Raw genomic sequence first — 23,274 nt, 5'->3', positions numbered from 1 at the left:
CGGGGCTCCACCGGGGCCCGGGGAGGCTCTCCCCAGCCTGGCTAGGGTTCGGAAGGTGGGACCGGGCCCTGGGCTTGAGCTCGGCCGGCGGGGCCCGGTGGTGCGCGAGCTCCCCGTCCCGCCGGCCACCAGAGGGTCCGGGCACTGGGGACGGGGCTCCACCGGGGCCCGGGGAGGCTCTCCCCAGCCTGGCTAGGGTTCAGAAGGTGGGACCGGGCCCGGGGCTTGAACTCCATCTGGCCAGGCCCCGAGGGTGCTGGAGCCCCCTGTCCCGCAGGCCACCAGAGGGTCCGGGCGCTGGGGACGGGGCTCCACCGGGGCCCGGGGAGGCTCTCCCCAGCCTGGCTAGGGTTCGGAAGGTGGGACCGGACCCGGGGCTTGAACTCCATCTGGCCAGGCCCCGAGGGTGCTGGTACCCCTCCGTCCTGCAATCCGGCCGGGGATCCGGGGTGCCCGGGACGTAGGGTCCACCGGGGCCCGGGGAGGCTCTCCCCAGCCTGGCTAGGGTTCGGAAGGTGGGACCGGACCCGGGGCTTGAACTCCATCTGGCCAGGCCCCGAGGGTGCTGGAGCCCCCTGTCCCGCAGGCCACCAGTGGGTCCGTGCGCTGGGGACGGGGCTCCACCGGTTCCCGGGGAGGCTCTCCCCAGCCTGGCTAGGGTTCGGAAGGTGGGACCGGACCCGGGGCTTGAATTCCATCTGGCCAGGCCCCGAGGGTGCTGGAGCCCCCTGTCCCGCAGGCCACCAGTGGGTCCGTGCGCTGGGGACGGGGCTCCACCGGTTCCCGGGGAGGCTCTCCCCAGCCTGGCTAGGGTTCGGAAGGTGGGACCGGACCCGGGGCTTGAACTCCATCTGGCCAGGCCCCGAGGGTGCTGGTACCCCTCCGTCCAGCAATCCGGCCGGGGGTCCGGGGCGCCCGGGACGGAGGGTCCACCGGGGGCCCAGGGGAGGCTCTCCCCGGCCCGGCATAGGGTTTGGAAAGCCGGGACTGGGGCCGGGGACCGGGCCCGGGGCTTGAGCCCCGTCCGGCAGGGCCCAGTGGTGCGGGAATCCCCCCTCCGTCCTGCAAGCCGGCCGGGGGTCGGAGGTACCCGGGACGGAGGGTCCATCAGGGCCCGGGGAGGCCTGAAGCCCCGGAGCCCTGCAGCCCCAGAGACCTGCAGCTCTGCAGCCCCCGGAACCCTGCAGCCCCAGAGCCCTGCAGCTCCGGGGCAGGCAGATTGGCGTCCTTTTGGTCCCGGCCATCTGGTCGCCCCTCTCGCCTCGGCCATCTGGTCGCCCTGGAAGTCATGATGAGGTGCCATTCGCCTCCCGGATCCCAGCGAGGGCTCCAGGAGGTCGGGTACTTTCGCGCCTTGGGTCCCCTCTGTCACCTTGTGTGCACAGATTGCAAGAAAGTCAGGTAATTTCCCTCCGGATTACTAGGGGGCAGGGTATGCCCGGACACCCCTCCAAGGCTGGTGGTTCTCTGCTAGGGGGACCAGATGGGCTATGCCTGGGTAACACCTCCCTAGGCCACCCGGGGCTTCCTTCCTCCAGGCCAACGGCTTGTCAAATTGCCCAGGACGGGCTCCATGGCTCTTGGGCAGTCGTCCCCCGGGTCTCCAGGCCGATGGCATGTCAAAGTGCCCAGGACGGGCTCCATGCGTCCCGGGCAGTCGTCCCCCGGATCTCCAGGCCGACGGCATGTCAAAGTGCCCAGGACGGGCTCCATGCGTCCCGGGCAGTCGTCCCCCGGGTCTCCAGGCCGACGGCATGTCAAAGTGCCCAGGACGGGCTCCATGCGTCCCGGGCAGTCGTCCCCCGGATCTCCAGGCCGACGGCATGTCAAAGTGCCCAGGACGGGCTCCATGCGTCCCGGGCAGTCGTCCCCCGGGTCTCCAGGCCGACGGCATGTCAAAATGTCCAGGACGGGCTCCATGCGTCCCGGGCAGTCGTCCCCCGGGTCTCCAGGCCGACGGCATGTCAAAGTGCCCAGGTTGGGCTCCATGCGTCCCGGGCAGTTGTCCCCCGGGTCTCCAGGCCGATGGCATGTCAAAGTGCCCAGGACGGGCTCCATGCGTCCCGGGCAGTCGTCCCCCCGGGCATCCGCCGCTCCCTTCTCCGGGCCGACGGCAGGTCAGATTGCCCAGGACGGGCTCCATGGGTCCCGGGCAGTCCTCCCCTGGGTGTCCGGCGCTCCCTTCTCCGGGCCGACGGCATGTCAAAGTGCCCAGGACGGGCTCCATGCGTCCCGGGCAGTCGTCCCCCGGGTCTCCAGGCCGACGGCATGTCAAAATGTCCAGGACGGGCTCCATGCGTCCCGGGCAGTCGTCCCCCGGGTCTCCAGGCCGACGGCATGTCAAAGTGCCCAGGTTGGGCTCCATGCGTCCCGGGCAGTCGTCCCACGGGTCTCCGGGCCGACGGCATGTCAAAGTGCCCAGGACGGGCTCCATGCGTCCCGGGCATTCCTCCCCCCGGGCATCCGCCGCTCCCTTCCCTGGGCCGACGGCAGGTCAGATTGCCCAGGACGGGCTCCATGGGTCCCGGGCAGTCCTTCCCTGGGTGTCCGGCGCTCCCTTCTCCGGGCCGACGGCATGTCAAAGTGCCCAGGACGGGCTCCATGCGTCCCGGGCAGTCGTCCCCCGGGTCTCCAGGCCGACGGCATGTCAAAGTGCCCAGGACGGGCTCCATGCGTCCCGGGCAGTCGTCCCCCGGGTCTCCAGGCCAACGGCATGTCAAAATGTCCAGGACGGGCTCCATGCGTCCCAGGCAGTCGTCCCCCGGGTCTTCAGGCCGACGGCATGTCAAAGTGCCCAGGACGGGCTCCATGCGTCCCGGGCAGTCGTCCCCTGGGTCTCCAGGCCGACGGCATGTCAAAATGTCCAGGACGGGCTCCATGCGTCCCAGGCAGTCGTCCCCCGGGTCTCCAGGCCGACGGCATGTCAAAGTGCCCAGGACGGGCTCCATGCGTCCCGGGCAGTCGTCGTCCCGGGCGTCCGGGCCTGGGAGCTCCGGTGGTCCTCACCGTGCCTGAGGCCCAGCCGGGGTCCCCGAGCCCTGCCCGGCGTGGGCAGGCAGCAGCCCTACCACGAAGGCTCGGGGTGGGAAGCAGGGAGTCCTTTCGTTCCCGGCCACCTGGTTGCACCTTTCCCCTCGGCCATCTGGTCGCACGCAATGCTATCCAAAAGGGCGACCAGATGGCCAAACCTCCCTGGAAGTCCCTATGAGGTGCCATTTGCCTCCCCGATCCCAGCGAGGGCTCCAGGAGGTCGGGTACTTTTACGCCTTGGGTCCCCTCTGTCAACTCGTGTGCACAGATTACAAGAAAGGGGGGTAATTTTCCTCCGGATTACTAGGGGTAAGGGTATGCCCGGACACCCCTGCAAGGCTGGTGGTTCTCTGCCAGGGGGACCAGATGGGCTATGCCTGGGTAACAACACCCGGGGCTTCCCTCCTCCAGGCCAACGGCATGTCAAAGTGCCCAGGACGGGCTCCATGCGTCCCGGGCAGTCGTCCCCCGGGTCTCCAGGCCAACGGCATGAGCGAGTGCCCAGGTCGGGCTCCATGCGCCCCGGGCAGTCGTCCCCCGGGTCTCCAGGCCAACGGCATGAGCGAGTGCCCAGGTCGGGCTCCATGCTTCCCGGGCAGTCGTCCCCCGGGTCTCAAGGCCGATGGCATGTCAAAGTGCCCAGGATGGGCTCCATGCGTCCCGGGCATTCCTCCCCCCCGGGCGTCCGTCGCTCCCTTCTCCGGGCCGACGGCAGGTCAGATTGCCCAGGACGGGCTCCATGGGTCCCGGGCATTCCTCCGCTGGGTGTCCGGCTCTCCCTTCCCCGGGCCAACGGCTTGTCACAGTGCCCAGGATGGGCTCCACGGGCCCCGGACGTCCGGGGCTCCCTTCCCGGTGCCAACGGCATGCCAGAGTGCCCAGGACGGGCTCCACGAGTCCCCGGCGTCCGGGGCTCCCTTCCCCGGGACACCGGCTTGTCAGAGTGCCCATGACGGGCTCCACGGGTCCCGGGTATCTGGGACTCCCTTCCCTGGGCCAACGGCATGCCGGAGTTCCCAGGACAGGCTCCACGGGTCCCGGGCGTCCGGGGCTCCCTTCCCCGGTCCGACGGCTTGTCAGAGTGCCCAGGACGGGCTCCACGGCTCCCGGGCGTCCGGGGTTCCCTTCCCCGGGTCAGCGGCATGTCAGAGTGCCCAGGACGAGTTCCACGGGTCCCGGGCAGTCCTCCCCCGGGCGTCCGGGGCTCCCTTCCCCGGGCCGTCGGCAGGTCAGAGTGCCCAGGACGGGCTCCATGGGTCCCGGGCAGTCCTCCCCCCGGGCGTCCGGGGCTCCCTTCCCCGGGCAGACGGCAGGTCAGAGTGCCCAGGACGGGCTCCACGGGTCCCGGGCAGTCCTCCCCCCGGGCGTCCGGCGCTCCCTTCTCCAGGCCGATGGCAGGTCAGAGTGACCAGGACGGGCTCCACGGGTCCCGGGCAGTCCTCTCCCGGGCGTACGTGGTTGTCCGACAGATTCGGGCAGATGTGCTTTTACGAACCGGATCGGAGTCGGCCCAAATAATAATAATAATAATAATAATCCACATTTGTAAGGCGCACAATCGCCCGTAAGGGTCTCTAGGCGCTAGGGGCCGTTGGGAAGATTAAGCAAGCTATTGCCCAGAGTCACATGGTGCTGGGCTAATCTGCCGCCGGTGCCGGGGATCGAACCCTGATCTCTGGGATGCTCGAGGGTTACTACGCGCTCTACAAAAACCTTAAATAAAAAAATCTCCAGATTCCGGAGTCAGCCGCCCTAGCCGCGGCGCCAGCTATTTCCCAGAGTCACCTGGTGCTGGGCTAATCTGCCGCCGGTGCCGGGAATCGAACCGTGATCTCCAGATTCCGGAGTCAGCCTCCCTAGCCGCGGCGCCAGCTATTTCCCAGAGTCACGTGGTGCTGGGCTAATCTGCGGCCGGTGCCGGGGATCGAACCCTGATCTCTGGGATGCTCGAGGGTTACTACGCGCTCTACAAAAACCTTAAATAAAAAAATCTCCAGATTCCGGAGTCAGCCGCCCTAGCCGCGGCGCCAGCTATTTCCCAGAGTCACCTGGTGCTGGGCTAATCTGCCGCCGGTGCCGGGGATCGAACCGTGATCCCCAGATGGGGATATCCCAAAAATCTGGCATGGATACGGCCCGCCAGGACAGGTTTGGGCACCCCTGACTTACAACCTTCACAGCAATGTCACAGGTGTAAAGGCCCCAACAATACAACATAGCTTAAACAAAATAAAAATAGGCACAAGAACGACCCCCAGATGATGGATGCAGATAACTTTGTTTCGTCTTGCAAAGGTAAAGAAAGTTTCCCACGGCTCACTGTGTTCAAAGACCACCTCTTCTTAAACTTGCATTCAGATAATAAGGTTTTAGAGTGTGCACATAAAAGCAGCCAACGCTCAGTGTTTCTGCCCGGTCTCGAACCAGGGACCTTTCGCGTGTTAGGCGAACGTGATGACCACTACACTACAGAAACGACCTTGCTACTTGCTACTGTTAAAGCAAAGTTCCTCTCAAGGCTTCACCCTACTTCTATTCTGCTGTATCAGCAGCGGCTCAGAATGTGCAGAACAAGTGTGAAAATCTCAAAGATATCATCCAACATGCTTGCAATTAGACGTATTCAAAATTTACTTGTGCAGGCATCGACAGACAAATATCTGATGCCTAAATGTCTGCGAGTACAGCTTGGGAAAGCATCACCTGGGACACACTGAGACTAAGCAGGTAGGCAGAAAAAGCACGGTGATCCATTTTTCTACTGAGGTTAGGAATATGTTAAGCAAAAAATCAACCGAGTATTACTAGAAATAGTCAGGCATAGTGCATTTTTAGTACGATTTGTATGTTTAGCTCTAAAAAGGGCTCGTCCGGGATTTGAACCCGGGACCTCTCGCACCCTAAGCGAGAATCATACCCCTAGACCAACGAGCCACGCAAGAGTCACCTCTGACATGGCTCCAGCGGTTAGTGGCAGCTAGTCGGTGAATGCTTCACCCAAAGCAAGCAACTGCACATGTTGCTCTCTTCTGCAATATGATTGCTGTCTTTTCCATGGCCGTCATCAAACAAGAAATTAAAAAGCCTCTGTCCTTCAGACAGTTTGTTTTCTCTAAGTGTCTGCTTGCGGTGAGGACAAGAAAAGCATTTCTGCTCTCATTCCTTGCTTTCATGAAGTAGGCCCACCCTTCAGAGCAAAGGGCGAGCAAGCGAATGGCGCAAGCTATCGTCACTTCTCTTTTCGAGCTGTCACTGAGATCCCTGTAGCACACTACGTCAGGTTGGTGAGGGATAGACAGCCTCTATTATCTCAGCTTTCCTATAAAGTCAGCCAGTAAAGGCAAACACTGTTAAAAACAGCAAACCGCTGTTTCTGCCCGGTCTCGAACCAGGGACCTTTCGCGTGTAAGGCGAACGTGATAACCACTACACTACAGAAACAGACACTAACTCAGGAATCTTGTTGGCATGTATTGGGCTGGAATGCACAGACTAAGGGCCAATGTCCTTGAAGCTCAAAGTTGGGCTCTCCTTACCCGGTCTCTATTTCTTTGGAAGACAGGAATGAGGACCACTTTTATTCCAAGAGGCGATTTTGAAACCATATCCTGAAATTACACTAGAAAAATACTATGCATGTAATGTTCCTACCATGCTGGTCTGGCCCAGAAAAGCAGTTGCAAAGAAGTCCTGCACTCCTTTATCCCGCCACAAGTGGAAAATAGCGTGCAGGGTAAGGAACTTTCTCGACATACACAGCGTCTTATAGCATTGAAAAGAAGAAATGCTCCTATATTACAAGCATCCTGAAAATGTCCACGTCATGGGCTCGTCCGGGATTTGAACCCGGGACCTCTCGCACCCGAAGCGAGAATCATACCCCTAGACCAACGAGCCTGAGTGGCCAGGAGACATTTTGAACAATTTCTGAAGCGTCTTTCAGAAAAAAAGCAGGGCTTTTTGGCTAGTCTCCCTCTAAGTGAGCCTCACAACGTCATGTTTTCTCTCAAGTTGTTGTTTTTTCACTCTAGCAAGAAAGGGGGCAGCCAATCTCCTATCAGCCAGTGAGCAGAAAAAAGGCACAGATGAGAACAGCAAGCACTTTCTGGCAATTGTTCTCCTCTGCAAGTCCTGGACCCTTGCCCCATAGACTTCCACACCAGAAGCAATGAAGGGCCCACCATTTCCTGCGCCTGAGAAAGAGGGGTTTGATATTTGGATTCAAACGCGCTCGCTCAGCGCTCGATCAGGCGAGATCAGGCGAGATTTATATGAGTGGCTCACAGGCCTGAAACACTCACCTGGGAGACCCAGAGTGGCTGACTTCTCAGTATAGCCATTGTTGGGCGAGTCACCTCCTTTCCTCCTGCCTCAATCTAGAATTGGCTGCAAATCATAGGAGAGAGTGCAATGCCCGTGTGCAGTGCCTACTCCCAGCTACCTCTCTGTCTTCCTTATGTAAATTAGAATTTGCAAGGGGGGACCAATGGCATTCTGCTCCTCCCACATAACCAGGAAGCCCTGTTGAACATGTCTGCCTGTGTTTTTGCAGGGACAGTGCCTTCTCTGCCCAAAAGGTGGCAGGAGAGCCTCACAACAAATGATGGGATCAACTGCTTAGTTAGAAACCCAGCATGGCAGTTACTGTGATGGAGTGCAAATTTAATGGAAGGTGTGCCTGAGGTGTCATTTCCAGAAATCCATGGAATTGTGATTGAGGGCCCAGCCTGATTGTTGGTGGATTTCTCTTCACATGCTACAGGTTCCTGCAAAGATTGTGGTGTTTGCCGGGAACGCACTGCAAAAAACAGGAAGATTTACGGGTGTAAAAGGGACCTGTCTGAAGTGGGATTTGAACCCACGCCTCCATGAGGAGACCAGAAGGCTCAGCTACACTGAAGATCAAGCTCTCTTGAGTCTGGTGCCTTAGACCACTCGGCCATCCTGACGGCTCATGAGGGGGGCTTAGGTCTAACTCTTCTATCTGCACCTGCCAATGTTTCCACTTACAACCTTCACAGCAATGTCACAGGTGTAAAGGCCCCAACAATACAACATAGCTTAAACAAAATAAAAATAGGCACAAGAACGACCCCCAGATGATGGATGCAGATAACTTTGTTTCGTCTTGCAAAGGTAAAGAAAGTTTCCCACGGCTCACTGTGTTCAAAGACCACCTCTTCTTAAACTTGCATTCAGATAATAAGGTTTTAGAGTGTGCACATAAAAGCAGTCAACGCTCAGTGTTTCTGCCCGGTCTCGAACCGGGGACCTTTCGCGTGTTAGGCGAACGTGATGACCACTACACTACAGAAACGACCTTGCTGCTTGCTACTGTTAAAGCAAAGTTCCTCTCAAGGCTTCACCCTACTTCTATTCTGCTGTATCAGCAGCGGCTCAGAATGTGCAGAACAAGTGTGAAAACCTCAAAGATATCATCCAACATGCTTGCAATTAGACGTATTCAAAATTTACTTGTGCAGGCATCGACAGACAAATATCTGATGCCTAAATGTCTGCGAGTACAGCTTGGGAAAGCATCACCTGGGACACACTGAGACTAAGCAGGTAGGCAGAAAAAGCACGGTGATCCATTTTTCTACTGAGGTTAGGAATATGTTAAGCAAAAAATCAACCGAGTATTACTAGAAATAGTCAGGCATAGTGCATTTTTAGTACGATTTGTATGTTTAGCTCTAAAAAGGGCTCGTCCGGGATTTGAACCCGGGACCTCTCGCACCCTAAGCGAGAATCATACCCCTAGACCAACGAGCCACGCAAGAGTCACCTCTGACATGGCTCCAGCGGTTAGTGGCAGCTAGTCGGTGAATGCTTCACCCAAAGCAAGCAACTGCACATGTTGCTCTCTTCTGCAATATGATTGCTGTCTTTTCCATGGCCGTCATCAAACAAGAAATTAAAAAGCCTCTGTCCTTCAGACAGTTTGTTTTCTCTAAGTGTCTGCTTGCGGTGAGGACAAGAAAAGCATTTCTGCTCTCATTCCTTGCTTTCATGAAGTAGGCCCACCCTTCAGAGCAAAGGGCGAGCAAGCGAATGGCGCAAGCTATCGTCACTTCTCTTTTCGAGCTGTCACTGAGATCCCTGTAGCACACTACGTCAGGTTGGTGAGGGATAGACAGCCTCTATTATCTCAGCTTTCCTATAAAGTCAGCCAGTAAAGGCAAACACTGTTAAAAACAGCAAACCGCTGTTTCTGCCCGGTCTCGAACCAGGGACCTTTCGCGTGTAAGGCAAACGTGATAACCACTACACTACAGAAACAGACACTAACTCAGGAATCTTGTTGGCATGTATTGGGCTGGAATGCACAGACTAAGGGCCAATGTCCTTGAAGCTCAAAGTTGGGCTCTCCTTACCCGGTCTCTATTTCTTTGGAAGACAGGAATGAGGACCACTTTTATTCCAAGAGGCGATTTTGAAACCATATCCTGAAATTACACTAGAAAAACACTATGCATGTAATGTTCCTACCATGCTGGTCTGGCCCAGAAAAGCAGTTGCAAAGAAGTCCTGCACTCCTTTATCCCGCCACAAGTGGAAAATAGCGTGCAGGGTAAGGAACTTTCTCGACATACAAAGCGTCTTATAGCATTGAAAAGAAGAAATGCTCCTATATTACAAGCATCCTGAAAATGTCCACGTCATGGGCTCGTCCGGGATTTGAACCCGGGACCTCTCGCACCCGAAGCGAGAATCATACCCCTAGACCAACGAGCCTGAGTGGCCAGGAGACATTTTGAACAATTTCTGAAGCGTCTTTCAGAAAAAAAGCAGGGCTATTTGGCTAGTCTCCCTCTAAGTGAGCCTCACAACGTCATGTTTTCTCTCAAGTTGTTGTTTTTTCACTCTAGCAAGAAAGGGGGCAGCCAATCTCCTATCAGCCAGTGAGCAGAAAAAAGGCACAGATGAGAACAGCAAGCACTTTCTGGCAATTGTTCTCCTCTGCAAGTCCTGGACCCTTGCCCCATAGACTTCCACACCAGAAGCAATGAAGGGCCCACCATTTCCTGCGCCTGAGAAAGAGGGGTTTGATATTTGGATTCAAACGCGCTCGCTCAGCGCTCGATCAGGCTCGATCAGGCGAGATTTATATGAGTGGCTCACAGGCCTGAAACACTCACCTGGGAGACCCAGAGTGGCTGACTTCTCAGTATAGCCATTGTTGGGCGAGTCACCTCCTTTCCTCCTGCCTCAATCTAGAATTGGCTGCAAATCATAGGAGAGAGTGCAATGCCCGTGTGCAGTGCCTACTCCCAGCTACCTCTCTGTCTTCCTTATGTAAATTAGAATTTGCAAGGGGGGACCAATGGCATTCTGCTCCTCCCACATAACCAGGAAGCCCTGTTGAACATGTCTGCCTGTGTTTTTGCAGGGACAGTGCCTTCTCTGCCCAAAAGGTGGCAGGAGAGCCTCACAACAAATGATGGGATCAACTGCTTAGTTAGAAACCCAGCATGGCAGTTACTGTGATGGAGTGCAAATTTAATGGAAGGTGTGCCTGAGGTGTCATTTCCAGAAATCCATGGAATTGTGATTGAGGGCCCAGCCTGATTGTTGGTGGATTTCTCTTCACATGCTACAGGTTCCTGCAAAGATTGTGGTGTTTGCCGGGAACGCACTGCAAAAAACAGGAAGATTTACGGGTGTAAAAGGGACCTGTCAGAAGTGGGATTTGAACCCACGCCTCCATGAGGAGACCAGAAGGCTCAGCTACACTGAAGATCAAGCTCTCTTGAGTCTGGCGCCTTAGACCACTCGGCCATCCTGACGGCTCATGAGGGGGGCTTAGGTCTAACTCTTCTATCTGCACCTGCCAATGTTTCCACTTACAACCTTCACAGCAATGTCACAGGTGTAAAGGCCCCAACAATACAACATAGCTTAAACAAAATAAAAATAGGCACAAGAACGACCCCCAGATGATGGATGCAGATAACTTTGTTTCGTCTTGCAAAGGTAAAGAAAGTTTCCCACGGCTCACTGTGTTCAAAGACCACCTCTTCTTAAACTTGCATTCAGATAATAAGGTTTTAGAGTGTGCACATAAAAGCAGCCAACGCTCAGTGTTTCTGCCCGGTCTCGAACCGGGGACCTTTCGCGTGTTAGGCGAACGTGATGACCACTACACTACAGAAACGACCTTGCTGCTTGCTACTGTTAAAGCAAAGTTCCTCTCAAGGCTTCACCCTACTTCTATTCTGCTGTATCAGCAGCGGCTCAGAATGTGCAGAACAAGTGTGAAAACCTCAGAGATATCATCCAACATGCTTGCAATTAGACGTATTCAAAATTTACTTGTGCAGGCATCGACAGACAAATATCTGATGCCTAAATGTCTGTGAGTACAGCTTGGGAAAGCATCACCTGGGACACACTGAGACTAAGCAGGTAGGCAGAAAAAGCACGGTGATCCATTTTTCTTCCGAGGTTAGGAATATGTTGCGCAACAATGCACCGAGTATTACTAGAAATAGTCAGGCATAGTGCATTTTTAGTACGATTTGTATGTTTAGCTCTAAAAAGGGCTCGTCCGGGATTTGAACCCGGGACCTCTCGCACCCTAAGCGAGAATCATACCCCTAGACCAACGAGCCACGCAAGAGTCACCTCTGACATGGCTCCAGGGGTTAGTGGCAGCTAGTCGGTGAATGCTTCACCCAAAGCAAGCAACTGCACATGTTGCTCTCTTCTGCAATATGATTGCTGTCTTTTCCATGGCCGTCATCAAACAAGAAATTAAAAAGCCTCTGTCCTTCAGACAGTTTGTTTTCTCTAAGTGTCTGCTTGCGGTGAGGACAAGAAAAGCATTTCTGCTCTCATTCCTTGCTTTCATGAAGTAGGCCCACCCTTCAGAGCAAAGGGCGAGCAAGCGAATGGCGCAAGCTATCGTCACTTCTCTTTTCGAGCTGTCACTGAGATCCCTGGAGCACACTACGTCAGGTTGGTGAGGGATAGACAGCCTCTATTATCTCAGCTTTCCTATAAAGTCAGCCAGTAAAGGCAAACACTGTTAAAAACAGCAAACCGCTGTTTCTGCCCGGTCTCGAACCAGGGACCTTTCGCGTGTAAGGCGAACGTGATAACCACTACACTACAGAAACAGACACTAACTCAGGAATCTTGTTGGCATGTATTGGGCTGGAATGCACAGACTAAGGGCCAATGTCCTTGAAGCTCAAAGTTGGGCTCTCCTTACCCGGTCTCTATTTCTTTGGAAGACAGGAATGAGGACCACTTTTATTCCAAGAGGCGATTTTGAAACCATATCCTGAAATTACACTAGAAAAACACTATGCATGTAATGTTCCTACCATGCTGGTCTGGCCCAGAAAAGCAGTTGCAAAGAAGTCCTGCACTCCTTTATCCCGCCACAAGTGGAAAATAGCGTGCAGGGTAAGGAACTTTCTCGACATACACAGCGTCTCATAGCATTGAAAAGAAGAAATGCTCCTATATTACAAGCATCCTGAAAATGTCCACGGCATGGGCTCGTCCGGGATTTGAACCCGGGACCTCTCGCACCCGAAGCGAGAATCATACCCCTAGACCAACGAGCCTGAGTGGCCAGGAGACATTTTGAACAATTTCTGAAGCGTCTTTCAGAAAAAAAGCAGGGCTATTTGGCTAGTCTCCCTCTAAGTGAGCCTCACAACGTCATGTTTTCTCTCAAGTTGTTGTTTTTTCACTCTAGCAAGAAAGGGGGCAGCCAATCTCCTATCAGCCAGTGAGCAGAAAAAAGGCACAGATGAGAACAGCAAGCACTTTCTGGCAATTGTTCTCCTCTGCAAGTCCTGGACCCTTGCCCCATAGACTTCCACACCAGAAGCAATGAAGGGCCCACCATTTCCTGCGCCTGAGAAAGAGGGGTTTGATATTTGGATTCAAACGCGCTCGATCAGGCTCGATCAGGCGAGATTTATATGAGTGGCTCACAGGCCTGAAACACTCACCTGGGAGACCCAGAGTGGCTGACTTCTCAGTATAGCCATTGTTGGGCGAGTCACCTCCTTTCCTCCTGCCTCAATCTAGAATTGGCTGCAAATCATAGGAGAGAGTGCAATGCCTGTGTGCAGTGCCTACTCCCAGCTACCTCTCTGTCTTCCTTATGTAAATTAGAATTTGCAAGGGGGGACCAATGGCATTCTGCTCCTCCCACATAACCAGGAAGCCCTGTTGAACATGTCTGCCTGTGTTTTTGCAGGGACAGTGCCTTCTCTGCCCAAAAGGTGGCAGGAGAGCCTCACAACAAATGATGGGATCAACTGCTTAGTTAGAAACCCAGCATGGCAGTTACTGTGATGGAGTGCAAATTTAATGGAAGGTGTGCCTGAGGTGTCATTTCCAGAAATCCATGGAATTGTGATTGAGGGCCCAGCCTGATTGTTGGTGGATTTCTCTTTACATGCTACAGGTTCCTGCAAAGATTGTGGTGTTTGCCGGGAACGCACTGCAAAAAACAGGAAGATTTACGGGTGTAAAAGGGACCTGTCAGAAGTGGGATTTGAACCCACGCCTCCATGAGGAGACCAGAAGGCTCAGCTACACTGAAGATCAAGCTCTCTTGAGTCTGGCGCCTTAGACCACTCGGCCATCCTGACAGCTCATGAGGGGGGCTTAGGTCTAACTCTTCTATCTGCACCTGCCAATGTTTCCACTTACAACCTTCACAGCAATGTCACAGGTGTAAAGGCCCCAACAATACAACATAGCTTAAACAAAATAAAAATAGGCACAAGAACGACCCCCAGATGATGGATGCAGATAACTTTGTTTCGTCTTGCAAAGGTAAAGAAAGTTTCCCACGGCTCACTGTGTTCAAAGACCACCTCTTCTTAAACTTGCATTCAGATAATAAGGTTTTAGAGTGTGCACATAAAAGCAGCCAACGCTCAGTGTTTCTGCCCGGTCTCGAACCGGGGACCTTTCGCGTGTTAGGCGAACGTGATGACCACTACACTACAGAAACGACCTTGCTGCTTGCTACTGTTAAAGCAAAGTTCCTCTCAAGGCTTCACCCTACTTCTATTCTGCTGTATCAGCAGCGGCTCAGAATGTGCAGAACAAGTGTGAAAACCTCAAAGATATCATCCAACATGCTTGCAATTAGACGTATTCAAAATTTACTTGTGCAGGCATCGACAGACAAATATCTGATGCCTAAATGTCTGCGAGTACAGCTTGGGAAAGCATCACCTGGGACACACTGAGACTAAGCAGGTAGGCAGAAAAAGCACGGTGATCCATTTTTCTACTGAGGTTAGGAATATGTTAAGCAAAAAATCAACCGAGTATTACTAGAAATAGTCAGGCATAGTGCATTTTTAGTACGATTTGTATGTTTAGCTCTAAAAAAGGGCTCGTCCGGGATTTGAACCCGGGACCTCTCGCACCCTAAGCGAGAATCATACCCCTAGACCAACGAGCCACGCAAGAGTCACCTCTGACATGGCTCCAGCGGTTAGTGGCAGCTAGTCGGTGAATGCTTCACCCAAAGCAAGCAACTGCACATGTTGCTCTCTTCTGCAATATGATTGCTGTCTTTTCCATGGCCGTCATCAAACAAGAAATTAAAAAGCCTCTGTCCTTCAGACAGTTTGTTTTCTCTAAGTGTCTGCTTGCGGTGAGGACAAGTAAAGCATTTCTGCTCTCATTCCTTGCTTTCATGAAGTAGGCCCACCCTTCAGAGCAAAGGGCGAGCAAGCGAATGGCGCAAGCTATCGTCACTTCTCTTTTCGAGCTGTCACTGAGATCCCTGTAGCACACTACGTCAGGTTGGTGAGGGATAGACAGCCTCTATTATCTCAGCTTTCCTATAAAGTCAGCCAGTAAAGGCAAACACTGTTAAAAACAGCAAACCGCTGTTTCTGCCCGGTCTCGAACCAGGGACCTTTCGCGTGTAAGGCGAACGTGATAACCACTACACTACAGAAACAGACACTAACTCAGGAATCTTGTTGGCATGTATTGGGCTGGAATGCACAGACTAAGGGCCAATGTCCTTGAAGCTCAAAGTTGGGCTCTCCTTACCCGGTCTCTATTTCTTTGGAAGACAGGAATGAGGACCACTTTTATTCCAAGAGGCGATTTTGAAACCATATCCTGAAATTACACTAGAAAAACACTATGCATGTAATGTTCCTACCATGCTGGTCTGGCCCAGAAAAGCAGTTGCAAAGAAGTCCTGCACTCCTTTATCCCGCCACAAGTGGAAAATAGCGTGCAGGGTAAGGAACTTTCTCGACATACACAGCGTCTTATAGCATTGAAAAGAAGAAATGCTCCTATATTACAAGCATCCTGAAAATGTCCACGTCATGGGCTCGTCCGGGATTTGAACCCGGGACCTCTCGCACCCGAAGCGAGAATCATACCCCTAGACCAACGAGCCTGAGTGGCCAGGAGACATTTTGAACAATTTCTGAAGCGTCTTTCAGAAAAAAAGCAGGGCTATTTGGCTAGTCTCCCTCTAAGTGAGCCTCACAACGTCATGTTTTCTCTCAAGTTGTTGTTTTTTCACTCTAGCAAGAAAGGGGGCAGCCAATCTCCTATCAGCCAGTGAGCAGAAAAAAGGCACAGATGAGAACAGCAAGCACTTTCTGGCAATTGTTCTCCTCTGCAAGTCCTGGACCCTTGCCCCATAGACTTCCACACCAGAAGCAATGAAGGGCCCACCATTTCCTGCGCCTGAGAAAGAGGGGTTTGATATTTGGATTCAAACGCGCTCGCTCAGGCTCGATCAGGCGAGATTTATATGAGTGGCTCACAGGCCTGAAACACTCACCTGGGAGACCGAGAGTGGCTGACTTCTCAGTATAGCCATTGTTGGGCGAGTCACCTCCTTTCCTCCTGCCTCAATCTAGAATTGGCTGCAAATCATAGGAGAGAGTGCAATGCCCGTGTGCAGTGCCTACTCCCAGCTACCTCTCTGTCTTCCTTATGTAAATTAGAATTTGCAAGGGGGGACCAATGGCATTCTGCTCCTCCCACATAACCAGGAAGCCCTGTTGAACATGTCTGCCTGTGTTTTTGCAGGGACAGTGCCTTCTCTGCCCAAAAGGTGGCAGGAGAGCCTCACAACAAATGATGGGATCAACTGCTTAGTTAGAAACCCAGCATGGCAGTTACTGTGATGGAGTGCAAATTTAATGGAAGGTGTGCCTGAGGTGTCATTTCCAGAAATCCATGGAATTGTGATTGAGGGCCCAGCCTGATTGTTGGTGGATTTCTCTTCACATGCTACAGGTTCCTGCAAAGATTGTGGTGTTTGCCGGGAACGCACTGCAAAAAACAGGAAGATTTACGGGTGTAAAAGGGACCTGTCAGAAGTGGGATTTGAACCCACGCCTCCATGAGGAGACCAGAAGGCTCAGCTACACTGAAGATCAAGCTCTCTTGAGTCTGGCGCCTCAGACCACTCGGCCATCCTGACGGCTCATGAGGGGGGCTTAGGTCTAACTCTTCTATCTGCACCTGCCAATGTTTCCACTTACAACCTTCACAGCAATGTCACAGGTGTAAAGGCCCCAACAATACAACATAGCTTAAACAAAATAAAAATAGGCACAAGAACGACCCCCAGATGATGGATGCAGATAACTTTGTTTCGTCTTGCAAAGGTAAAGAAAGTTTCCCACGGCTCACTGTGTTCAAAGACCACCTCTTCTTAAACTTGCATTCAGATAATAAGGTTTTAGAGTGTGCACATAAAAGCAGCCAACGCTCAGTGTTTCTGCCCGGTCTCGAACCGGGGACCTTTCGCGTGTTAGGCGAACGTGATGACCACTACACTACAGAAACGACCTTGCTGCTTGCTACTGTTAAAGCAAAGTTCCTCTCAAGGCTTCACCCTACTTCTATTCTGCTGTATCAGCAGCGGCTCAGAATGTGCAGAACAAGTGTGAAAACCTCAAAGATATCATCCAACATGCTTGCAATTAGACGTATTCAAAATATACTTGTGCAGGCATCGACAGACAAATATCTGATGCCTAAATGTCTGCGAGTACAGCTTGGGAAAGCATCACCTGGGACACACTGAGACTAAGCAGGTAGGCAGAAAAAGCACGGTGATCCATTTTTCTACTGAGGTTAGGAATATGTTAAGCAAAAAATCAACCGAGTATTACTAGAAATAGTCAGGCATAGTGCATTTTTAGTACGATTTGTATGTTTAGCTCTAAAAAGGGCTCGTCCGGGATTTGAACCCGGGACCTCTCACACCCTAAGCGAGAATCATACCCCTAGACCAACGAGCCACGCAAGAGTCACCTCTGACATGGCTCCAGCGGTTAGTGGCAGCTAGTCGGTGAATGCTTCACCCAAAGCAAGCAACTGCACATGTTGCTCTCTTCTGCAATATGATTGCTGTCTTTTCCATGGCCGTCATCAAACAAGAAATTAAAAAGCCTCTGTCCTTCAGACAGTTTGTTTTCTCTAAGTGTCTGCTTGCGGTGAGGACAAGAAAAGCATTTCTGCTCTCATTCCTTGCTTTCATGAAGTAGGCCCACCCTTCAGAGCAAAGGGCGAGCAAGCGAATGGCGCAAGCTATCGTCACTTCTCTTTTCGAGCTGTCACTGAGATCCCTGTAGCACACTACGTCAGGTTGGTGAGGGATAGACAGCCTCTATTATCTCAGCTTTCCTATAAAGTCAGCCAGTAAAGGCAAACACTGTTAAAAACAGCAAACCGCTGTTTCTGCCCGGTCTCGAACCAGGGACCTTTTGCGTGTAAGGCGAACGTGATAACCACTACACTACAGAAACAGACACTAACTCAGGAATCTTGTTGGCATGTATTGGGCTGGAATGCACAGACTAAGGGCCAATGTCCTTGAAGCTCAAAGTTGGGCTCTCCTTACCCGGTCTCTATTTCTTTGGAAGACAGGAATGAGGACCACTTTTATTCCAAGAGGCGATTTTGAAACCATATCCTGAAATTACACTAGAAAAACACTATGCATGTAATGTTCCTACCATGCTGGTCTGGCCCAGAAAAGCAGTTGCAAAGAAGTCCTGCACTCCTTTATCCCGCCACAAGTGGAAAATAGCGTGCAGGGTAAGGAACTTTCTCGACATACACAGCGTCTTATAGCATTGAAAAGAAGAAATGCTCCTATATTACAAGCATCCTGAAAATGTCCACGTCATGGGCTCGTCCGGGATTTGAACCCGGGACCTCTCGCACCCGAAGCGAGAATCATACCCCTAGACCAACGAGCCTGAGTGGCCAGGAGACATTTTGAACAATTTCTGAAGCGTCTTTCAGAAAAAAAGCAGGGCTATTTGGCTAGTCTCCCTCTAAGTGAGCCTCACACCGTCATGTTTTCTCTCAAGTTGTTGTTTTTTCACTCTAGCAAGAAAGGGGGCAGCCAATCTCCTATCAGCCAGTGAGCAGAAAAAAGGCACAGATGAGAACAGCAAGCACTTTCTGGCAATTGTTCTCCTCTGCAAGTCCTGGACCCTTGCCCCATAGACTTCCACACCAGAAGCAATGAAGGGCCCACCATTTCCTGCGCCTGAGAAAGAGGGGTTTGATATTTGGATTCAAACGCGCTCGCTCAGCGCTCGATCAGGCTCGATCAGGCGAGATTTATATGAGTGGCTCACAGGCCTGAAACACTCACCTGGGAGACCCAGAGTGGCTGACTTCTCAGTATAGCCATTGTTGGGCGAGTCACCTCCTTTCCTCCTGCCTCAATCTAGAATTGGCTGCAAATCATAAGAGAGAGTGCAATGCCCGTGTGCAGTGCCTACTCCCAGCAACCTCTCTGTCTTCCTTATGTAAATTAGAATTTGCAAGGGGGGACCAATGGCATTCTGCTCCTCCCACATAACCAGGAAGCCCTGTTGAACATGTCTGCCTGTGTTTTTGCAGGGACAGTGCCTTCTCTGCCCAAAAGGTGGCAGGAGAGCCTCACAACAAATGATGGGATCAACTGCTTAGTTAGAAACCCAGCATGGCAGTTACTGTGATGGAGTGCAAATTTAATGGAAGGTGTGCCTGAGGTGTCATTTCCAGAAATCCATGGAATTGTGATTGAGGGCCCAGCCTGATTGTTGGTGGATTTCTCTTCACATGCTACAGGTTCCTGCAAAGATTGTGGTGTTTGCCGGGAACGCACTGCAAAAAACAGGAAGATTTACGGGTGTAAAAGGGACCTGTCAGAAGTGGGATTTGAACCCACGCCTCCATGAGGAGACCAGAAGGCTCAGCTACACTGAAGATCAAGCTCTCTTGAGTCTGGCGCCTTAGACCACTCGGCCATCCTGACGGTTCATGAGGGGGGCTTAGGTCTAACTCTTCTATCTGCACCTGCCAATGTTTCCACTTACAACCTTCACAGCAATGTCACAGGTGTAAAGGCCCCAACAATACAACATAGCTTAAACAAAATAAAAATAGGCACAAGAACGACCCCCAGATGATGGATGCAGATAACTTTGTTTCGTCTTGCAAAGGTAAAGAAAGTTTCCCACGGCTCACTGTGTTCAAAGACCACCTCTTCTTAAACTTGCATTCAGATAATAAGGTTTTAGAGTGTGCACATAAAAGCAGCCAACGCTCAGTGTTTCTGCCCGGTCTCGAACCGGGGACCTTTCGCGTGTTAGGCGAACGTGATGACCACTACACTACAGAAACGACCTTGCTGCTTGCTACTGTTAAAGCAAAGTTCCTCTCAAGGCTTCACCCTACTTCTATTCTGCTGTATCAGCAGCGGCTCAGAATGTGCAGAACAAGTGTGAAAACCTCAAAGATATCATCCAACATGCTTGCAATTAGACGTATTCAAAATATACTTGTGCAGGCATCGACAGACAAATATCTGATGCCTAAATGTCTGCGAGTACAGCTTGGGAAAGCATCACCTGGGACACACTGAGACTAAGCAGGTAGGCAGAAAAAGCACGGTGATCCATTTTTCTACTGAGGTTAGGAATATGTTAAGCAAAAAATCAACCGAGTATTACTAGAAATAGTCAGGCATAGTGCATTTTTAGTACGATTTGTATGTTTAGCTCTAAAAAGGGCTCGTCCGGGATTTGAACCCGGGACCTCTCACACCCTAAGCGAGAATCATACCCCTAGACCAACGAGCCACGCAAGAGTCACCTCTGACATGGCTCCAGCGGTTAGTGGCAGCTAGTCGGTGAATGCTTCACCCAAAGCAAGCAACTGCACATGTTGCTCTCTTCTGCAATATGATTGCTGTCTTTTCCATGGCCGTCATCAAACAAGAAATTAAAAAGCCTCTGTCCTTCAGACAGTTTGTTTTCTCTAAGTGTCTGCTTGCGGTGAGGACAAGAAAAGCATTTCTGCTCTCATTCCTTGCTTTCATGAAGTAGGCCCACCCTTCAGAGCAAAGGGCGAGCAAGCGAATGGCGCAAGCTATCGTCACTTCTCTTTTCGAGCTGTCACTGAGATCCCTGTAGCACACTACGTCAGGTTGGTGAGGGATAGACAGCCTCTATTATCTCAGCTTTCCTATAAAGTCAGCCAGTAAAGGCAAACACTGTTAAAAACAGCAAACCGCTGTTTCTGCCCGGTCTCGAACCAGGGACCTTTCGCGTGTAAGGCGAACGTGATAACCACTACACTACAGAAACAGACACTAACTCAGGAATCTTGTTGGCATGTATTGGGCTGGAATGCACAGACTAAGGGCCAATGTCCTTGAAGCTCAAAGTTGGGCTCTCCTTACCCGGTCTCTATTTCTTTGGAAGACAGGAATGAGGACCACTTTTATTCCAAGAGGCGATTTTGAAACCATATCCTGAAATTACACTAGAAAAACACTATGCATGTAATGTTCCTACCATGCTGGTCTGGCCCAGAAAAGCAGTTGCAAAGAAGTCCTGCACTCCTTTATCCCGCCACAAGTGGAAAATAGCGTGCAGGGTAAGGAACTTTCTCGACATACACAGCGTCTTATAGCATTGAAAAGAAGAAATGCTCCTATATTACAAGCATCCTGAAAATGTCCACGTCATGGGCTCGTCCGGGATTTGAACCCGGGACCTCTCGCACCCGAAGCGAGAATCATACCCCTAGACCAACGAGCCTGAGTGGCCAGGTGACATTTTGAACAATTTCTGAAGCGTCTTTCAGAAAAAAAGCAGGGCTATTTGGCTAGTCTCCCTCTAAGTGAGCCTCACAACGTCATGTTTTCTCTCAAGTTGTTGTTTTTTCACTCTAGCAAGAAAGGGGGCAGCCAATCTCCTATCAGCCAGTGAGCAGAAAAAAGGCACAGATGAGAACAGCAAGCACTTTCTGGCAATTGTTCTCCTCTGCAAGTCCTGGACCCTTGCCCCATAGACTTCCACACCAGAAGCAATGAAGGGCCCACCATTTCCTGCGCCTGAGAAAGAGGGGTTTGATATTTGGATTCAAACGCGCTCGCTCAGGCTCGATCAGGCGAGATTTATATGAGTGGCTCACAGGCCTGAAACACTCACCTGGGAGACCGAGAGTGGCTGACTTCTCAGTATAGCCATTGTTGGGCGAGTCACCTCCTTTCCTCCTGCCTCAATCTAGAATTGGCTGCAAATCATAGGAGAGAGTGCAATGCCCGTGTGCAGTGCCTACTCCCAGCTACCTCTCTGTCTTCCTTATGTAAATTAGAATTTGCAAGGGGGGACCAATGGCATTCTGCTCCTCCCACATAACCAGGAAGCCCTGTTGAACATGTCTGCCTGTGTTTTTGCAGGGACAGTGCCTTCTCTGCCCAAAAGGTGGCAGGAGAGCCTCACAACAAATGATGGGATCAACTGCTTAGTTAGAAACCCAGCATGGCAGTTACTGTGATGGAGTGCAAATTTAATGGAAGGTGTGCCTGAGGTGTCATTTCCAGAAATCCATGGAATTGTGATTGAGGGCCCAGCCTGATTGTTGGTGGATTTCTCTTCACATGCTACAGGTTCCTGCAAAGATTGTGGTGTTTGCCGGGAACGCACTGCAAAAAACAGGAAGATTTACGGGTGTAAAAGGGACCTGTCAGAAGTGGGATTTGAACCCACGCCTCCATGAGGAGACCAGAAGGCTCAGCTACACTGAAGATCAAGCTCTCTTGAGTCTGGCGCCTCAGACCACTCGGCCATCCTGACGGCTCATGAGGGGGGCTTAGGTCTAACTCTTCTATCTGCACCTGCCAATGTTTCCACTTACAACCTTCACAGCAATGTCACAGGTGTAAAGGCCCCAACAATACAACATAGCTTAAACAAAATAAAAATAGGCACAAGAACGACCCCCAGATGATGGATGCAGATAACTTTGTTTCGTCTTGCAAAGGTAAAGAAAGTTTCCCACGGCTCACTGTGTTCAAAGACCACCTCTTCTTAAACTTGCATTCAGATAATAAGGTTTTAGAGTGTGCACATAAAAGCAGCCAACGCTCAGTGTTTCTGCCCGGTCTCGAACCGGGGACCTTTCGCGTGTTAGGCGAACGTGATGACCACTACACTACAGAAACGACCTTGCTGCTTGCTACTGTTAAAGCAAAGTTCCTCTCAAGGCTTCACCCTACTTCTATTCTGCTGTATCAGCAGCGGGTCAGAATGTGCAGAACAAGTGTGAAAACCTCAAAGATATCATCCAACATGCTTGCAATTAGACGTATTCAAAATATACTTGTGCAGGCATCGACAGACAAATATCTGATGCCTAAATGTCTGCGAGTACAGCTTGGGAAAGCATCACCTGGGACACACTGAGACTAAGCAGGTAGGCAGAAAAAGCACGGTGATCCATTTTTCTACTGAGGTTAGGAATATGTTAAGCAAAAAATCAACCGAGTATTACTAGAAATAGTCAGGCATAGTGCATTTTTAGTACGATTTGTATGTTTAGCTCTAAAAAGGGCTCGTCCGGGATTTGAACCCGGGACCTCTCACACCCTAAGCGAGAATCATACCCCTAGACCAACGAGCCACGCAAGAGTCACCTCTGACATGGCTCCAGCGGTTAGTGGCAGCTAGTCGGTGAATGCTTCACCCAAAGCAAGCAACTGCACATGTTGCTCTCTTCTGCAATATGATTGCTGTCTTTTCCATGGCCGTCATCAAACAAGAAATTAAAAAGCCTCTGTCCTTCAGACAGTTTGTTTTCTCTAAGTGTCTGCTTGCGGTGAGGACAAGAAAAGCATTTCTGCTCTCATTCCTTGCTTTCATGAAGTAGGCCCACCCTTCAGAGCAAAGGGCGAGCAAGCGAATGGCGCAAGCTATCGTC

At 51.9% G+C, this 23,274-nt stretch overlaps 32 non-coding genes across 32 annotated transcripts; all 32 read right to left on the bottom strand.

The window, feature by feature from the left end:
- Positions 1 to 5,433: 5,433 nt before the first annotated feature.
- Positions 5,434 to 5,506, bottom strand: TRNAV-AAC (transfer RNA valine (anticodon AAC)). Its single transcript has one exon. It is a non-coding gene; the product is annotated as a tRNA-Val (tRNA).
- Positions 5,507 to 5,892: 386 nt separating this feature from the next.
- Positions 5,893 to 5,964, bottom strand: TRNAP-AGG (transfer RNA proline (anticodon AGG)). The gene has a single exon. It is a non-coding gene; the product is annotated as a tRNA-Pro (tRNA).
- Positions 5,965 to 6,398: 434 nt separating this feature from the next.
- On the bottom strand, positions 6,399 to 6,471 carry TRNAV-UAC (transfer RNA valine (anticodon UAC)). Its single transcript has one exon. It is a non-coding gene; the product is annotated as a tRNA-Val (tRNA).
- Positions 6,472 to 6,855: 384 nt separating this feature from the next.
- On the bottom strand, positions 6,856 to 6,927 carry TRNAP-CGG (transfer RNA proline (anticodon CGG)). The gene has a single exon. It is a non-coding gene; the product is annotated as a tRNA-Pro (tRNA).
- Positions 6,928 to 7,867: 940 nt separating this feature from the next.
- Positions 7,868 to 7,979, bottom strand: TRNAL-CAA (transfer RNA leucine (anticodon CAA)). Its single transcript has 2 exons — positions 7,942 to 7,979; positions 7,868 to 7,913 (listed from the first exon to the last, which is right to left on the bottom strand). It is a non-coding gene; the product is annotated as a tRNA-Leu (tRNA).
- Positions 7,980 to 8,274: 295 nt separating this feature from the next.
- TRNAV-AAC (transfer RNA valine (anticodon AAC)) lies at positions 8,275 to 8,347 on the bottom strand. The gene has a single exon. It is a non-coding gene; the product is annotated as a tRNA-Val (tRNA).
- Positions 8,348 to 8,733: 386 nt separating this feature from the next.
- TRNAP-AGG (transfer RNA proline (anticodon AGG)) lies at positions 8,734 to 8,805 on the bottom strand. The gene has a single exon. It is a non-coding gene; the product is annotated as a tRNA-Pro (tRNA).
- Positions 8,806 to 9,239: 434 nt separating this feature from the next.
- TRNAV-UAC (transfer RNA valine (anticodon UAC)) lies at positions 9,240 to 9,312 on the bottom strand. The gene has a single exon. It is a non-coding gene; the product is annotated as a tRNA-Val (tRNA).
- A 384-nt stretch (positions 9,313 to 9,696) lies between these two features.
- On the bottom strand, positions 9,697 to 9,768 carry TRNAP-CGG (transfer RNA proline (anticodon CGG)). The gene has a single exon. It is a non-coding gene; the product is annotated as a tRNA-Pro (tRNA).
- Positions 9,769 to 10,708: 940 nt separating this feature from the next.
- TRNAL-CAA (transfer RNA leucine (anticodon CAA)) lies at positions 10,709 to 10,820 on the bottom strand. Its single transcript has 2 exons — positions 10,783 to 10,820; positions 10,709 to 10,754 (listed from the first exon to the last, which is right to left on the bottom strand). It is a non-coding gene; the product is annotated as a tRNA-Leu (tRNA).
- A 295-nt stretch (positions 10,821 to 11,115) lies between these two features.
- Positions 11,116 to 11,188, bottom strand: TRNAV-AAC (transfer RNA valine (anticodon AAC)). Its single transcript has one exon. It is a non-coding gene; the product is annotated as a tRNA-Val (tRNA).
- Positions 11,189 to 11,573: 385 nt separating this feature from the next.
- On the bottom strand, positions 11,574 to 11,645 carry TRNAP-AGG (transfer RNA proline (anticodon AGG)). Its single transcript has one exon. It is a non-coding gene; the product is annotated as a tRNA-Pro (tRNA).
- A 434-nt stretch (positions 11,646 to 12,079) lies between these two features.
- TRNAV-UAC (transfer RNA valine (anticodon UAC)) lies at positions 12,080 to 12,152 on the bottom strand. Its single transcript has one exon. It is a non-coding gene; the product is annotated as a tRNA-Val (tRNA).
- A 384-nt stretch (positions 12,153 to 12,536) lies between these two features.
- Positions 12,537 to 12,608, bottom strand: TRNAP-CGG (transfer RNA proline (anticodon CGG)). The gene has a single exon. It is a non-coding gene; the product is annotated as a tRNA-Pro (tRNA).
- Positions 12,609 to 13,537: 929 nt separating this feature from the next.
- TRNAL-CAA (transfer RNA leucine (anticodon CAA)) lies at positions 13,538 to 13,649 on the bottom strand. The gene is made up of 2 exons: positions 13,612 to 13,649; positions 13,538 to 13,583 (listed from the first exon to the last, which is right to left on the bottom strand). It is a non-coding gene; the product is annotated as a tRNA-Leu (tRNA).
- Positions 13,650 to 13,944: 295 nt separating this feature from the next.
- On the bottom strand, positions 13,945 to 14,017 carry TRNAV-AAC (transfer RNA valine (anticodon AAC)). The gene has a single exon. It is a non-coding gene; the product is annotated as a tRNA-Val (tRNA).
- Positions 14,018 to 14,404: 387 nt separating this feature from the next.
- Positions 14,405 to 14,476, bottom strand: TRNAP-AGG (transfer RNA proline (anticodon AGG)). Its single transcript has one exon. It is a non-coding gene; the product is annotated as a tRNA-Pro (tRNA).
- A 434-nt stretch (positions 14,477 to 14,910) lies between these two features.
- Positions 14,911 to 14,983, bottom strand: TRNAV-UAC (transfer RNA valine (anticodon UAC)). Its single transcript has one exon. It is a non-coding gene; the product is annotated as a tRNA-Val (tRNA).
- Positions 14,984 to 15,367: 384 nt separating this feature from the next.
- On the bottom strand, positions 15,368 to 15,439 carry TRNAP-CGG (transfer RNA proline (anticodon CGG)). The gene has a single exon. It is a non-coding gene; the product is annotated as a tRNA-Pro (tRNA).
- A 929-nt stretch (positions 15,440 to 16,368) lies between these two features.
- Positions 16,369 to 16,480, bottom strand: TRNAL-CAA (transfer RNA leucine (anticodon CAA)). Its single transcript has 2 exons — positions 16,443 to 16,480; positions 16,369 to 16,414 (listed from the first exon to the last, which is right to left on the bottom strand). It is a non-coding gene; the product is annotated as a tRNA-Leu (tRNA).
- Positions 16,481 to 16,775: 295 nt separating this feature from the next.
- TRNAV-AAC (transfer RNA valine (anticodon AAC)) lies at positions 16,776 to 16,848 on the bottom strand. Its single transcript has one exon. It is a non-coding gene; the product is annotated as a tRNA-Val (tRNA).
- Positions 16,849 to 17,234: 386 nt separating this feature from the next.
- On the bottom strand, positions 17,235 to 17,306 carry TRNAP-AGG (transfer RNA proline (anticodon AGG)). Its single transcript has one exon. It is a non-coding gene; the product is annotated as a tRNA-Pro (tRNA).
- A 434-nt stretch (positions 17,307 to 17,740) lies between these two features.
- Positions 17,741 to 17,813, bottom strand: TRNAV-UAC (transfer RNA valine (anticodon UAC)). The gene has a single exon. It is a non-coding gene; the product is annotated as a tRNA-Val (tRNA).
- A 384-nt stretch (positions 17,814 to 18,197) lies between these two features.
- TRNAP-CGG (transfer RNA proline (anticodon CGG)) lies at positions 18,198 to 18,269 on the bottom strand. Its single transcript has one exon. It is a non-coding gene; the product is annotated as a tRNA-Pro (tRNA).
- Positions 18,270 to 19,209: 940 nt separating this feature from the next.
- Positions 19,210 to 19,321, bottom strand: TRNAL-CAA (transfer RNA leucine (anticodon CAA)). Its single transcript has 2 exons — positions 19,284 to 19,321; positions 19,210 to 19,255 (listed from the first exon to the last, which is right to left on the bottom strand). It is a non-coding gene; the product is annotated as a tRNA-Leu (tRNA).
- Positions 19,322 to 19,616: 295 nt separating this feature from the next.
- On the bottom strand, positions 19,617 to 19,689 carry TRNAV-AAC (transfer RNA valine (anticodon AAC)). Its single transcript has one exon. It is a non-coding gene; the product is annotated as a tRNA-Val (tRNA).
- Positions 19,690 to 20,075: 386 nt separating this feature from the next.
- Positions 20,076 to 20,147, bottom strand: TRNAP-AGG (transfer RNA proline (anticodon AGG)). Its single transcript has one exon. It is a non-coding gene; the product is annotated as a tRNA-Pro (tRNA).
- A 434-nt stretch (positions 20,148 to 20,581) lies between these two features.
- On the bottom strand, positions 20,582 to 20,654 carry TRNAV-UAC (transfer RNA valine (anticodon UAC)). Its single transcript has one exon. It is a non-coding gene; the product is annotated as a tRNA-Val (tRNA).
- Positions 20,655 to 21,038: 384 nt separating this feature from the next.
- On the bottom strand, positions 21,039 to 21,110 carry TRNAP-CGG (transfer RNA proline (anticodon CGG)). Its single transcript has one exon. It is a non-coding gene; the product is annotated as a tRNA-Pro (tRNA).
- A 929-nt stretch (positions 21,111 to 22,039) lies between these two features.
- Positions 22,040 to 22,151, bottom strand: TRNAL-CAA (transfer RNA leucine (anticodon CAA)). Its single transcript has 2 exons — positions 22,114 to 22,151; positions 22,040 to 22,085 (listed from the first exon to the last, which is right to left on the bottom strand). It is a non-coding gene; the product is annotated as a tRNA-Leu (tRNA).
- A 295-nt stretch (positions 22,152 to 22,446) lies between these two features.
- Positions 22,447 to 22,519, bottom strand: TRNAV-AAC (transfer RNA valine (anticodon AAC)). Its single transcript has one exon. It is a non-coding gene; the product is annotated as a tRNA-Val (tRNA).
- Positions 22,520 to 22,905: 386 nt separating this feature from the next.
- TRNAP-AGG (transfer RNA proline (anticodon AGG)) lies at positions 22,906 to 22,977 on the bottom strand. The gene has a single exon. It is a non-coding gene; the product is annotated as a tRNA-Pro (tRNA).
- Between the last annotated feature and the right edge of the window lie 297 nt (positions 22,978 to 23,274).

This window comes from Lissotriton helveticus, chromosome 10 (genome assembly GCF_964261635.1).
Source record: "Lissotriton helveticus chromosome 10, aLisHel1.1, whole genome shotgun sequence".
Taxonomy (NCBI): Eukaryota; Metazoa; Chordata; class Amphibia; order Caudata; family Salamandridae; genus Lissotriton; species Lissotriton helveticus.
Note: the sequence above shows the minus strand (reverse complement) of the source record. Positions and strands in the feature narration are given on the sequence as shown.